Source organism: Pseudophryne corroboree, chromosome 2 (genome assembly GCF_028390025.1).
Source record: "Pseudophryne corroboree isolate aPseCor3 chromosome 2, aPseCor3.hap2, whole genome shotgun sequence".
NCBI classification, from domain to species: Eukaryota; Metazoa; Chordata; class Amphibia; order Anura; family Myobatrachidae; genus Pseudophryne; species Pseudophryne corroboree.
In genome coordinates this window covers 103525796-103538293 of record NC_086445.1, presented here as the reverse complement: position 1 = coordinate 103538293, position 12498 = coordinate 103525796, and the positions used below count along the sequence as shown (strand labels likewise).

General features: G+C 46.9%; 1 protein-coding gene across 1 annotated transcript in view; it reads left to right on the top strand.

Annotated features, from left to right (window-relative positions):
- Positions 1–720: 720 nt before the first annotated feature.
- LOC135001386 (polyunsaturated fatty acid lipoxygenase ALOX15B-like) overlaps positions 721–12498 on the top strand; it is a 137464-nt gene continuing 125686 nt past the window's right edge. The window contains exon 1 of the mRNA XM_063951578.1: positions 721–864. The gene's annotated coding sequence lies outside the window, so the exon portion shown is untranslated. The remainder of the gene's footprint in view (positions 865–12498) is intronic.

Genomic DNA, 12498 nt, shown 5'->3' with positions numbered 1-12498 from the left:
GGTGTGCAAGGGTTAAGGGGGTGTAGCCCATAACGACGGTGTGAAGAACGCCCGTAGGGCGCGATGAATCACCTAGTGTGTGTGTGTGTGTGTGTGTGTGTATATATGTATGTATATATAATATATTTATTTATTATTTTTTCCCTCTCCTCACTTTAACCCCTGCTGAACACACACCAAAATATCATAGCAATACTCTGGATTCCCCTATGGCACAGGTACTCCAACTCTGTCTTCAGGACCCCAAACAGTTCTCTTACCCGGTCTCATGACAGAATTGCAAGTCATACAGTTGGCGCCAGGGTTTTTTTTTTTTTATGTATTGAGTAATGATTACACCTGTGCATCTGCTAGGTGATCTGGAAAATGTGAACTGTGTGGGGTCCTGAGTACAAAGTTTGAGAACCAGTGCCTTAAGGAACACTCATAGTTTAATATAGCCAGTTATTCAGAGGCGGAACTTGCGGCAGTGCAAGGGGTGCAGTGCACTGGGGCTCAGCGCTGTGAAGGGGCCCATAGCCGGCAGCAGTATAATGAGTCAGACTGACTCATTACACGCTGCCACCGCTGAGCTGCTGCTGCGGGTCCTGAGGAAGCCTGTACGCGGTCTCCGGCACCAGTGATGTGAGAAGGGTGATCACATCACCCTTCATCTCGGCTGCAGCTCTCAGCTTCCTGGACTGTGAGTCACTGCATACTGGACAGGGAGGGGGAGGGAGAGGGGAGTCAGGCAGCAGTGTGTATATACAGAAGAGTGAGGAGGACTGAGGAGACATCACGTCAGTGCACTCAGCCCCTGCACAGTGAGGAGCCTTGCCGGAGCCAGAGCTAGCCTGGGAGGTGGAAAGTGAAAACATATGCAAAGTAAAGAGTTTGTGTTTTGCTGGCAATGTGTGTGTTTAGCTATGGGTGTGTGTGTTTCAGTGTATACTCTATATGTATTTTCCTATGTCTGTGTGTGTGTGTGTGTGTGTGTGTGTGTGTGTGTGTGTGTGTGTGTGTTTAGCTATGGGTGCGTGTGTTTCTGTGTATATACTGTATATGTATTTTGCTATGTGTGTTTAGCTGTATTTATGTGTTGTGTGTGTGTGTTTTCTGTGGATGTGTCTGTGTATATGTGTCTTGCTTTGCGTATGTTTTACTATGTATGTGTGTGTGTTTTCTGTGGATGTGTCTGTGTATATGTGTCTTGCTTTGCGTATGTTTTACTATGTATGTGTGTGTTTTCTGTGGATGTGTCTGTGTATATGTGTCTTGCTTTGCGTATGTTTTACTATGTGTGTGTGTGTGTAAATCCATATCTATAGATGTAGCCACACTCATCCAACCCGCGATGAGTTTGCATCACGGCATGGATGGCGCGACTAGTGTGCCCATGTCTATGAAGCGCGTGTGTGTGAACGCATGCAAGCCATAGACATCTATGGAGTGAACGGAGGCAGCGACTAGCCACAGTACGGCTTTCACTGCAGCTTGCTGTGATGCGTACGCCAGTTCCAACACATCGCGGCAACGATAAGGCTGTCTTCATCTGTATCTGTCTCACATTGCTGGTTGTAAATGTTGACGTGTGCGTCGCTCTACTGTGTGGCGTACCGTGTATAAGCCTCTCTACTGTGTGGCGCACCGTGTATAAGCCTCTCTACTGTGTGGCGCACCGTGTATAAGCCTATCTACTGTGTGGCGTAACGTGTATAAGGATCTCTACTGTGTGGCGTACCGTGTATAAGGCTCTCTACTGTGTGGTGTACCCTGTATAAGGATCTCTACTGTGTGGCGTACCGTGTATAAGGCTCTCTACTGTGTGGCGTACCGTGTATAAGGCTCTCTACTGTGTGGCGAACCGTGTATAAGGATCTCTACTGTGTGGCTTACCGTTTATAAGGATCTCTACTGTGTGTCGTACCGTGTATAAGGATCTCTACTGTGTGGCTTACCGTGTATAGGGATCTCTACTGTGTGGCGTACCATGTATAAGGATCACTACTGTGTGGCGTACCGTGTATAAGGCTCTCTACTGTGTGACGTACCGTGTATAAGCTTCTCTACTGTGTGGCGCAACGTGTATAAGGCGCTCTACTGTGTGGTGTACTGTGTATAAGCTTCTCTACTGTGTGGCGTACTGTGTATAAGGCTCTCTACTGTGAATTGGGAGTACTACTGTGTGGCGACACCCCTTATAAGTGAGATAAAACACCGTATTTTGGGCGACGCCATTTCCCTGTTTTTAATATGGGAGGGGGCCCAATGCATATTGTTGCACCTGGGCCCACCATTCTCTAGTTCCGCCACTGCAGTTATTTAGCTACTTCTTGGTATGGGAGCTGAACCCAACCAAATATGGAATATGTACAGTTGCTGAATGGTCCAATGCTACAATATCTTGTGGTCCGTGCATACAGGCACTCTGGGTATTGTTGGAAATGTGTGCATGGTTTGATGTGGCAGCATTTCTGTACACCAGTGGATGCCCTGGAACAACTAACAGACCAGTTGCTTAAAGAAGAGTAGTTTTATTGTAGAAACTATGGGTGAAGCTTTACTCTTGCACATACAGTACCAGTAGATGGAGTGAAGCAGGTTGTCATTCCGCTCTCCAGTGAGTGTATGGAAATGCAGGTAGTTATGCTGGAACAACATTCTAATGCAGGTCTCGGTGGAGTGAAGTGGTAGACTACGGTCTCCCATTGTGGTGCTTAAACACTGAAAGATTGCACCCCGCATGTACTGTATTAAGGTTGTGTACAATCTTGCTAAAGAATGAAGCCTCCCTGGAGGAGAAATATGCAGTCTCCACAGTAGTGTTCTCCACCTTCAACAGGTATTTGTCATTGAAGAGGTATTTTTACTATACATAATAGCATATTTTAGCCAGAAAAGTACATATACAGTATATCATACCTACATTGGAGGTACACAGTATCCTTATACATACAGATGTGTCCTCACACACCTACTGTAGCTACAATGAACACACCATGTTGTGAGACACCAGGGGGTAAATTTCCTAAGCTTCTAAGTTCTAATATGGAAAAGTGGTGACAGGGGACTTTATAAAGAGGGGGCCTGCGTGCAGCCTCTGTGGGCCCCCTCCTCTACGGCAGCTAGTAGACTCTGGTATAATGCCATAGTCTACTGCGAATGTGCAGGTCTCTAGGAACATGGCACCTGTGCCTTGTACCTGGGGACATCTCCAGTGTGCATGCGCAAATCACTGGGAAATGACCGTGGTGGCCATATTCCAAGTGATTTGTTCCCGCACTGCAGGGCCGCCACGGGACACAGGTGGGGTAAGTATAATATATGGGCGCGGTGTGGGCCGCCTCCGGACCTATTGCACTGCACCCACTATAGATATGCCTATGAGTGGTTCCCATAGCAAAAAAAATCAGATTCTGTCTATAATTTTCTAGGAAGCGTTAGAGAAATGAGACAATCTGGTTGCTATGGGCAACACCACCACTTTTCATTTTTAGAAGCTTTTAGTAAATTTATCCCCAGGTGTGGGTGAGCAGAGCATCTTTTTCATCCAAATTTGCGTCTCAGTCACAAGGCAATGTGACCAAACAGATTAATTGGTTGTACAACACTTGTATACCTGTGTGTGTGACTCAGTCTGAATCTGTATATGAAGTACACCAGAACTTGGCATGAATAAAAGCTAGAGATGTGCAGTGGGCACTTTTTGTGTTCTGGTTCCATGCCCATGTTTTGGATCTAGATTGGTTTTGCCAAAACCACCCTTTCGTTTTTATGGGATCTGGATGATTTAAAAAAAAAAAAAAAAATATCACAGAATTTGTGGGTCATTTTGATCCTACGGTATTAACCTCAATAACATTAATTTCCAGTCTATTCTGAACGGGTGTGGTTCGTTTTATCGACAGTGCCTAGGTCGACCACTATTGGTCGACAGTCACTAGGTCGACATGGATGGAAGGTCGACAGGGTTTCTAGGTCGACATGTGCTAGGTCGACAGGTCTAAAGGTCGACATGAGTTTTTTTTTTTTTTTGGGTGTCGTTTTCTTCGTAAAGTGACCGGGATCCCAAATTAGCGCACCGCGTCCCCTCGCATGGCTCGCTTCGCTCGCCATGCTTCGGGCATGGTGCCTTCGCTCCGCTACCGCTTCGCTCGGAACACTTTACCGTTCCAATCGTAGTCGACATGGATCGTTAAGTATGAAAAAATAAAAAAATGAAAAAAAAAAAAACTCATGTCGACCTTTAGACCTGTCGACCTAGCACATGTCGACTTAGAAACCCTGTCGACCTTCCATCCATGTCGACCTAGTGACTGTCGACCAATAGTGGTCGACCTAAACATTGTCGACCTAGGCACTGTCGATCTTCAGACCGGATCCCATTCTGAACACCTCACAATATTTTTTTTTTTTAGGCCAAAAAGGTTGCACCGAGGTTGCTGTATGACTAAGCTAAGTGACACAAGTGTGCGGCACAAACACCTGGCCCATTTAGGAGTGGCACTGCAATGTCAGACAGGATGGCAGATTTAAAAAATATGCCCCAAATAGCACATCATGCGAAGAAGTAAAAGAGGCGCAATGCGGTAGCTGTATGACTGCTGCACACTTGTGTCGCTTACCTTAAACACATGGCCCATCTAGGGTTTGCACTGCAGTCCCACTGCACTAATGGCGGATACTGGACGCCCGTCTAACAGCATAGCTGTCAAGGCCTCAGTTATCTGCTTTGCAACAGGATGACTGCTGTCATATTACATCTACCTCACAAAGGACTGTTGGACAGTCAATTGCTTAGTTGAAGTAGTACAAGTGATCTTCCGACTTCCCCTCTGGGATGACTATTGACTCGCAGCAGTAGGAGAAAGGGGTTCTTGATCTTTCCCTATTTTATCTTCCAAATTTTTGTTCTCCATTATTTTTCTGGAGTTATATAACAAAATGCAGCAAAGGAGCGCGTACCTCTATACCACACAGGGCAAACCATGTAAAAATTTATTTGGAGTAACTAATATACAGTACAGCACTACTGGAATTATACGGCAGTACCACTGGACTGTAATTATATGGCAGTACCACTGAAATTCCAGTACCACTGGACATATACAGCAGTACAGAGACACCACCGCTGGACTGATGCAGGACAACACGGCACCACTGCAATGGACTGGACTTATACAGCTACACTGGACATATGGCAGCAGAGGACACCACCACTGTGACTGGACTGAGCTGCACAAGAAGGCACTGGAATCGCCACCCCACTTTCCCTCCCGCACAGAGACTAAGGCCCTCATTCCGAGTTGTTCGCTCGCAAGGCGAATGTAGCAGAGTTACACACGCTAAGCCGCCGCCTACTGGGAGTGAATCTTAGCTTCTTAAAATTGCGACCGACGTACGCGCAATATTGCGATTACAAACGAGTTAGCAGTTTCAGAGTAGCTCCAGACTTACTCTGCCTGTGCGATCATTTCAGTGCTTGTCGTTCCTGGTTGACGTCACAAACACACCCAGCGTTCGCCCAGGCACTCCCACCGTTTCCCCGGCCACTCCTGCGTTTTTTCCGGAAACGGTAGCGTTTTCAGCCACACGCCCCTGAAACGCCGTGTATCCGCCCAGTAACACCCATTTCCTGTCAATCACATTACGATCGCCGGAGCGAAGAAAAAGCCGTGAGTAAAAATACTTTCTTCATAGTAAAGTTACTTGGCGCAGTCGCAGTGCGAACATTGCGCATGCGTACTAAGCGGATTTTCACTGCGATGCGATGAAAAATACCGAGCGAACAACTCGGAATGAGGGCCTAAGTACGAAGACTCGTCCTCTCGCTACACACTCCAATGCCAGAGTGAAAATGGCGGCTACGAGGCTCCTTATATGGAATCTGACAGCGGGATGATGTTTTGCCTCGTTCTGGTTTCAGAGTCAGGCGGGAAAACCCGAGCCGGGCTCAGGTAGTGAAGTCCGGTAGGGTTCAGTTCTCAGGGTACCGAACCCGCTCATCTCCCTAATAAAAGCCCTCAGCCGCTCCATCGTAGCACTTTGTACTCAGTCGCACACAGACTGTCGCTAGTGCCACATGTGTCCTCATACAGTCTGAGGACACATATGTATGGCAACTCTAACTTTAATCTTATAGGATATTTCCATTTTTATAACAATAAAATTGAGGTTACAGAGCATCTAGTACATCCCCAGAAAATATGCATACAGCACAGTAGATAGCAGTTTTAGTACATTGCTAAGGTCAGGAGTTCAATTCCTGATCAGGGCCCGGGCCCAGGGACATTTCTTGGGGCGGGCGAGCCGTGCAATCGACTGTGGCTCCCTGGCTTCCCCCTCCTTCCTCTCCCCAAGTATTCAGCTCAAGGGGCAGAATGACGCGGTTGCGTCGTGATGTCACAATGTACCCGTGAAATGACCCCCCCCCCCCCCCTGACTGCAGTACTGAGGAGGAGGGGAGGCCAAGCTACGAAGAGGGAGAGGTAGCCGGCGTGAGGAGCGACTGGTGAGGCGGGCCGAAGAGCGGGAATCACCTCTAAGTATTCTCTCTCTCTGTAAAATGGGGACACTTGCCTGCCGTGATGTGGGGATTTAATGTATCAAGGGCATTGCGGTGTGTGGAATAATATGGTGCAGGGGGGCATTACTGTGTGGGGCTTAATATGGTAAAAAAAAAAAAAAAAATTCCCGCTATGGTGGGTGTGATCTGTTGGTGCAGGGTCAAATACTGGGGTGTGAGGTAGTCTTTTCAGATGAGGCCACGCCCATTAAAATGAAGCCACGCTCCCCTACCGGGAGCGTGCAAGGTTTGTTTGTTTTTTATCTAAGGGGATGCATTTTTTTTTTTAATGTCATGGGGGGGTGCATTTTTAAATCTCGTACTTCTAGCCAAACTGGCTAGAAACAGCCCTGTCAGGGCCCTAGCTGTATAGAGCAGGGCTGGCCAAACCGGTCCTCGAGATCTAACAACAGTTTGTTTTCCAGGCCTCCTGGAGACCTGTAGAACTGTCAGGAATGAATGCAGCACATCGTAATTAGTAATGGCTACACCTGTGCACTAGCCAGGTGGTCTAGAAAATGTGAACTGTTGGTAGATCTCGAGGACCGGTTTGGCCAGCTCTGGTATAGACTTTTAATGTTTGCATAGGTTTTATACCAGGTGCTCCAGTTTTAGCTAACATTCCACAGACTGACTTAGTGGTTGAATCTCGACTAACATGGACCCTAGTAAGTGTGTTTATGCCACAATTTATGAGAGTTGAGAAGAAAATTTATTGTTTTTACCTTCGGCAATGCTAACTATGGAATGTTGTACACATATTTTGTTGCTCTTCCTCGATACTGCTTATGTAAAGCAGAGCTGTTTGTAGACAATTTTGTTTCCCAGTGCGAACCTTACTAAAGTGGGTGTGGCCTCACAGGAAAATCATACATTACACCCCAGTTTGATTCTGCACTAATAGACTTCAGCCATCACAGGAAAGAAAAAAAAATCCACCATATTTAGCCCCACACACTAATGTCTTTTGCACCATATTATTATTTATTATCCTTCATTTATATGGCGCCACAAGGGTTCCACAGTGCCCAATTACAGAATACATATGTACATAATCAAAACTGGAAAACAGCAACTTACAGCTGATGACAATATAGGACAATTACAGCGTGAATAAACGGGATCGGTATGATATCCCGCCAATCATAATACCGACGGACTATATACCGACACCCATTGACCGATGGTCGATATCCCGACAAGGTCTAAATACCGACATGGACTAAATACCGACATGTGAAATACCGACAAGGTCTAAATACCAACATGTAAAATACCGACAGGTCGAAATACCGACACAAGTTTTTCATGATTTTTTAATGTTTTTTTGTGTGTATGTCGACATAAATCAACATGGACACCATATAAAGTGTACCGCGTCCCCTCGCATGGCTCGCTGCGCTCGCCATGCTTCGGGCACGGTGCCTCGCTGCGCTCGGCACACTATTATATTCCCCCTCCAGGTCCACTGGGACGGTAAAGTATGAACAAGTCGGTTTTAATGAAAAAAATCATGAAAAACTTGTGTCGGTATTTCGACCTGTCGGCATTTTACATGTCGGTATTTAGACCTTGTCGGTATTTCACATGTCGGTATTTAGTCCGTGTCGGTATTTAGACCTTGTCGGGATATCGACCATCGGTCAATGGGTGTCGGTATATAGTCCGTCGGTATTATGATTGGAGGTAAAGTGACTGCATCCCGAATAAACATAGCTACAGCAGCAGATGACACTGGAATAAGTATCAGGTGGCAGAAGACTTCTGGATTTGGTGCAGTTGAAGATTATTAAAGTAAGAAAAAGGATAAACACATGAGGGAAGAGGGCTGTACTTGTGAGAGCTTACATACTAAAGGGGAGGGGTAGACAGACAGGGGTGACACAGATTGGGTACATAGAGAGCATGGAACAAAGGGTTAGGAATGGATGAGATTTGGCTGGGTTTTGTGAAGAAGTGGGTTTTGAGAGCCCATTTGAAGTTTTGTAGAGAGGTAGGGTATCCCAAAGAAATGGAGCAGCAAGTGAAAAATCTTGGAGGTAGGAGTAGGGGGAAGTAATCAGTAGGCAGGAGAGTCGGCGTGCACTAGCAGAGCGAAGAGGACGGGTGGGTGTGTAAAGGGAGATAAGGTCAGAGATGTAGATTGGAGCGGGTGAGGGCTTTGTGAGTGTGAGCAGCTTGAAATGGAGTTTGAAAGGGAGCCAGGGAAGGTCTTGTAAGAGAGGAGAGGTGGACGTAGTGCGTTTGGTGAGGAAAATGAGCCGGGCAGCAGCATTGAGGATAGATTGGAGTGGAGAGAGGTATTTGTTAGGAATGCCAGTCAGGAGGAGATTACAGTAGTCCAGTCTGGAGATGACTGGTGAGTGGATAAGAGTCTTAGTAGCATCCTGGGTCAGAAAGGGTCTGATCCTGGAAATATTTTTCAGTGAAAATGGCAGGTTTGCGAGAGGTGCTGAATGTGTGGTTTGAAGGAGAGGGAGGAGTCAAGGATTACTCCAAGACGGCGTACTTGGGGGTTAGAGGAGATAGTAGTGCCACCAATAGATAATGAGATTGTAAGAGGTGAGGTTAAGTTTAAGAAAGCGCTGGGACATCAAAACAGAGATATCAGAGAGGCAGTTGGAGATACGAGTGAGGAGAGCAGAGCAGAGGAGAGGCCTGGAGAGGAAAGATAGATTTGAATGTCATCAGCATAGAGATGATATTAGAAACCAAAATAACTAATGAACCTACCTAGTGAGGACATATAGAGAGCAAGAGAAAAAGAGGACCAAAAACAGAACCTTGGAGTACACCTACAATTCGTGAGGGGGAGGTGGAGTCATGAGACAGAGAATGAATGGTCAAAGAGGTAAGAAGACAGCCAAGAGAGGGCAGTATCATGCAGACCAATGGAGTGAAGGATTTGCAGTAGGAGAGGGTGGTCCACAGTGTCAAAAGCAGCAGAGAGATCAAGAAGAATAAGTAGAGAGTAGTGTCCCTTAGATTTAGCAGCATGGAGGTCATTGTGTACTTTTGTAAGGGCAGTTTCAGTGGAGTGGAGAGGACGCAAGCCAGACTGGAATGGGTCAAGCAGTGAGTGTGTGGAAAGAATTGAAGTAAGGTGATGTAGACCATACCCTCAAGGAGTTTGGAGGCAAAAGGGAGGAGAGAGATGGGTCGGTAGTTGGAGAGACTTTTTGGATCAAGTTTAGGTTTTTTAAGAATAGGAGAGACGAGTGCATGCTTGAAGGCAGAGGGTACAGTGCCCCCTGCACCGTATGATGCCACACACCGCAATGCCAGTGATGCATTATGCCCTACAGCAAGGCTTCTAATTACTTTTAAATTACCTGCTCATTGCCAGGAGTTTCATGCTCTGGGATCCATGCTTGTTGCAAGGGGTTTCATGGTCTATGTGTCATGCTCATTGCCAGGGTTGTCTAATGCTGTTGCCAGGGGTTTCATGTACTGGATCTGGGTGCCATGCTCATTGCCAGGGGTTTTTGTGCTGTGGGTGTAATACTCGTTGCCATGGTATGGGAGTCATGCTTGATGCCAGGGGTGTATAGTTGCTGGCGCCAGGCCGCCAGCACTACTATCCTGCTCCCCCTCCTCTCTCCCATAGTACTCTGCTCAGGGGTGGAGTTTCGCAAAATGACATGGTTGCATTATGACATTACAACACAACGGCATCATTTCAAGAAACTCCACCCTCCAAGCACAGTACTATGGGAGGGAGAAGGGTGGGGCAAGATAGGAGCAGGCAAGTGCTGCAGCGGGCGAACCGTGCGACCGTGACTAGAAACTAGGGATGTGCACCTGAAATTTTTCGGGTTTTGGTTTTGGGTTCGGTTCCGTGGCCGTGTTTTGGGTTCGAACGCGTTTTGGCAAAACCTCACCGAATTATTTTTGTCGGATTCGGGTGTGTTTTGGATTTGGGTGTTTTTTTCAAAAAACGATAAAAAAACAGCTTAAATCACTGAATTTGGGGGTCATTTTGATCCCATAGTATTATTAACCTCAATAACCATAATTTACACTCATTTACAGTCTATTCTGAACACCTCACACCTCACAATATTATTTTTAGTCCTAAAATTTGCACCGAGGTCGCTGGATGGCTAAGCTAAGCGACCCAAGTGGCCGACACAAACACCTGGCCCATCTAGGAGTGGCACTGCAGTGTCAGGCAGGATGGCCCTTCCAAAAACTACTCCCCAAACAGCACATGACGCAAAGAAAAAAAAAAAAGAGGCGCAATGAGGTAGCTGTGTGAGTAAGCTAAGCGACCCTAGTGGCCGACACAAACACCTGGCCCATCTAGGAGTGGCACTGCAGTGTCAGGCAGGATGGCCCTTCCAAAAAATACTCCCCAAACAGCACATGACGCAAAGAAGAAAAAAAAGAGGCGCAATGAGGTAGCTGTGTGAGTAAACTAAGTGACCCTAGTGGCCGACACAAACACCTGGCCCATCTAGGAGTGGCACTGCAGTGTCACGCAGGATGGCCCTTCCAAAAACTACTCCCCAAACAGCACATGACGCAAAGAAGAAAAAAAAGAGGCGCAATGAGGTAGCTGTGTGAGTAAGCTAAGCGACCCTAGTGGTCGACACAAACACCTGGCCCATCTAGGAGTGGCACTGCAGTGTCACGCAGGATGGCCCTTCCAAAAACTACTCCCCAAACAGCACATGACGCAAAGAAGAAAAAAAAGAGGCGCAATGAGGTAGCTGTGTGAGTAAGCTAAGCGACCCTAGTGGTCGACACAAACACCTGGCCCATCTAGGAGTGGCACTGCAGTGTCACGCAGGATGGCTCTTCCAAAAAATACTCCCCAAACAGCACATGACGCAAAGAAAAATGAAAGAAAAAAGAGGTGCAAGATGGAATTGTCCTTGGGCCCTCCCACCCACCCTTATGTTGTATAAACAGGACATGCACACTTTAACCTACCTATCATTTCAGCGACAGGGTCTGCCACACGACTGTGACTGAAATGACTGGTTGGTTTGGGCCCCCACCAAAAAAGAAGCAATCAATCTCTCCTTGCACAAACTGGCTCTACAGAGGCAAGATGTCCACCTCATCATCATCGTCCGATTCATCACCCCTTTCACTGTGTACATCCCCCTCCTCACAGATTATTAATTAATCCCCACTGGAATCCACCATCTCAGATCCCCGTGTACTTTCTGGAGGCAATTGCTGCTGGTGAATGTCTCCACGGAGTAACTGATTATAATTCATTTTAATGAACATCATCTTCTCCACATTTTCTGGAAGTAGCCTCGGCCCTCATTCCGAGTCGTTCGCTCGGTATTTTTCATCGCATCGCAGTGAAAATCCGCTTAGTACGCATGCGCAATAATCGCACTGCGACTGCGCCAAGTTATTTTGCTAGAAGATAGTATTTTTACTCACGGCTTTTTCATCGCACCGGCGATCGTAGTGTGATTGACAGGAAATGGGTGTTACTGGGCGGAAACACGGCGTTTTATGGGCGTGTGGTTGAAAACGCTACCGTTTCCGGAAAAAAACGCAGGAGTGGCCGGAGAAACGGGGGAGTGTCTGGGCGAACGCTGGGAGTGTTTGTGACGTCAAACCAGGAACGACAAGCACTGAACAGATCGCAGATGCCGAGTAAGTCTGAAGCTACTCTGAAACTGCTAAGTAGTTTGTAATCGCAAATTTAAGATGCTAAGATACACTCCCAGTAGGCGGCGGCTTAGCGTGAGCAACTCTGCTAAATTCGCCTTGCGACCGATCAACTCGGAATGAGGGCCCTCGTACGCCGATTGCTGACAAGGTGAGCGGCGGCACTAAACACTCTTTCGGAGTACACATTGGAGGGAGGGCAACTTAGGTAGAATAAAGCCAGTTTGTGCAAGGGCCTCCAAATTGTCTTTTTCCTGCCAGTATACGTACGGACTGTCTGACGTGCCTACTTGGATGCGGTCACTCATATAATCCTC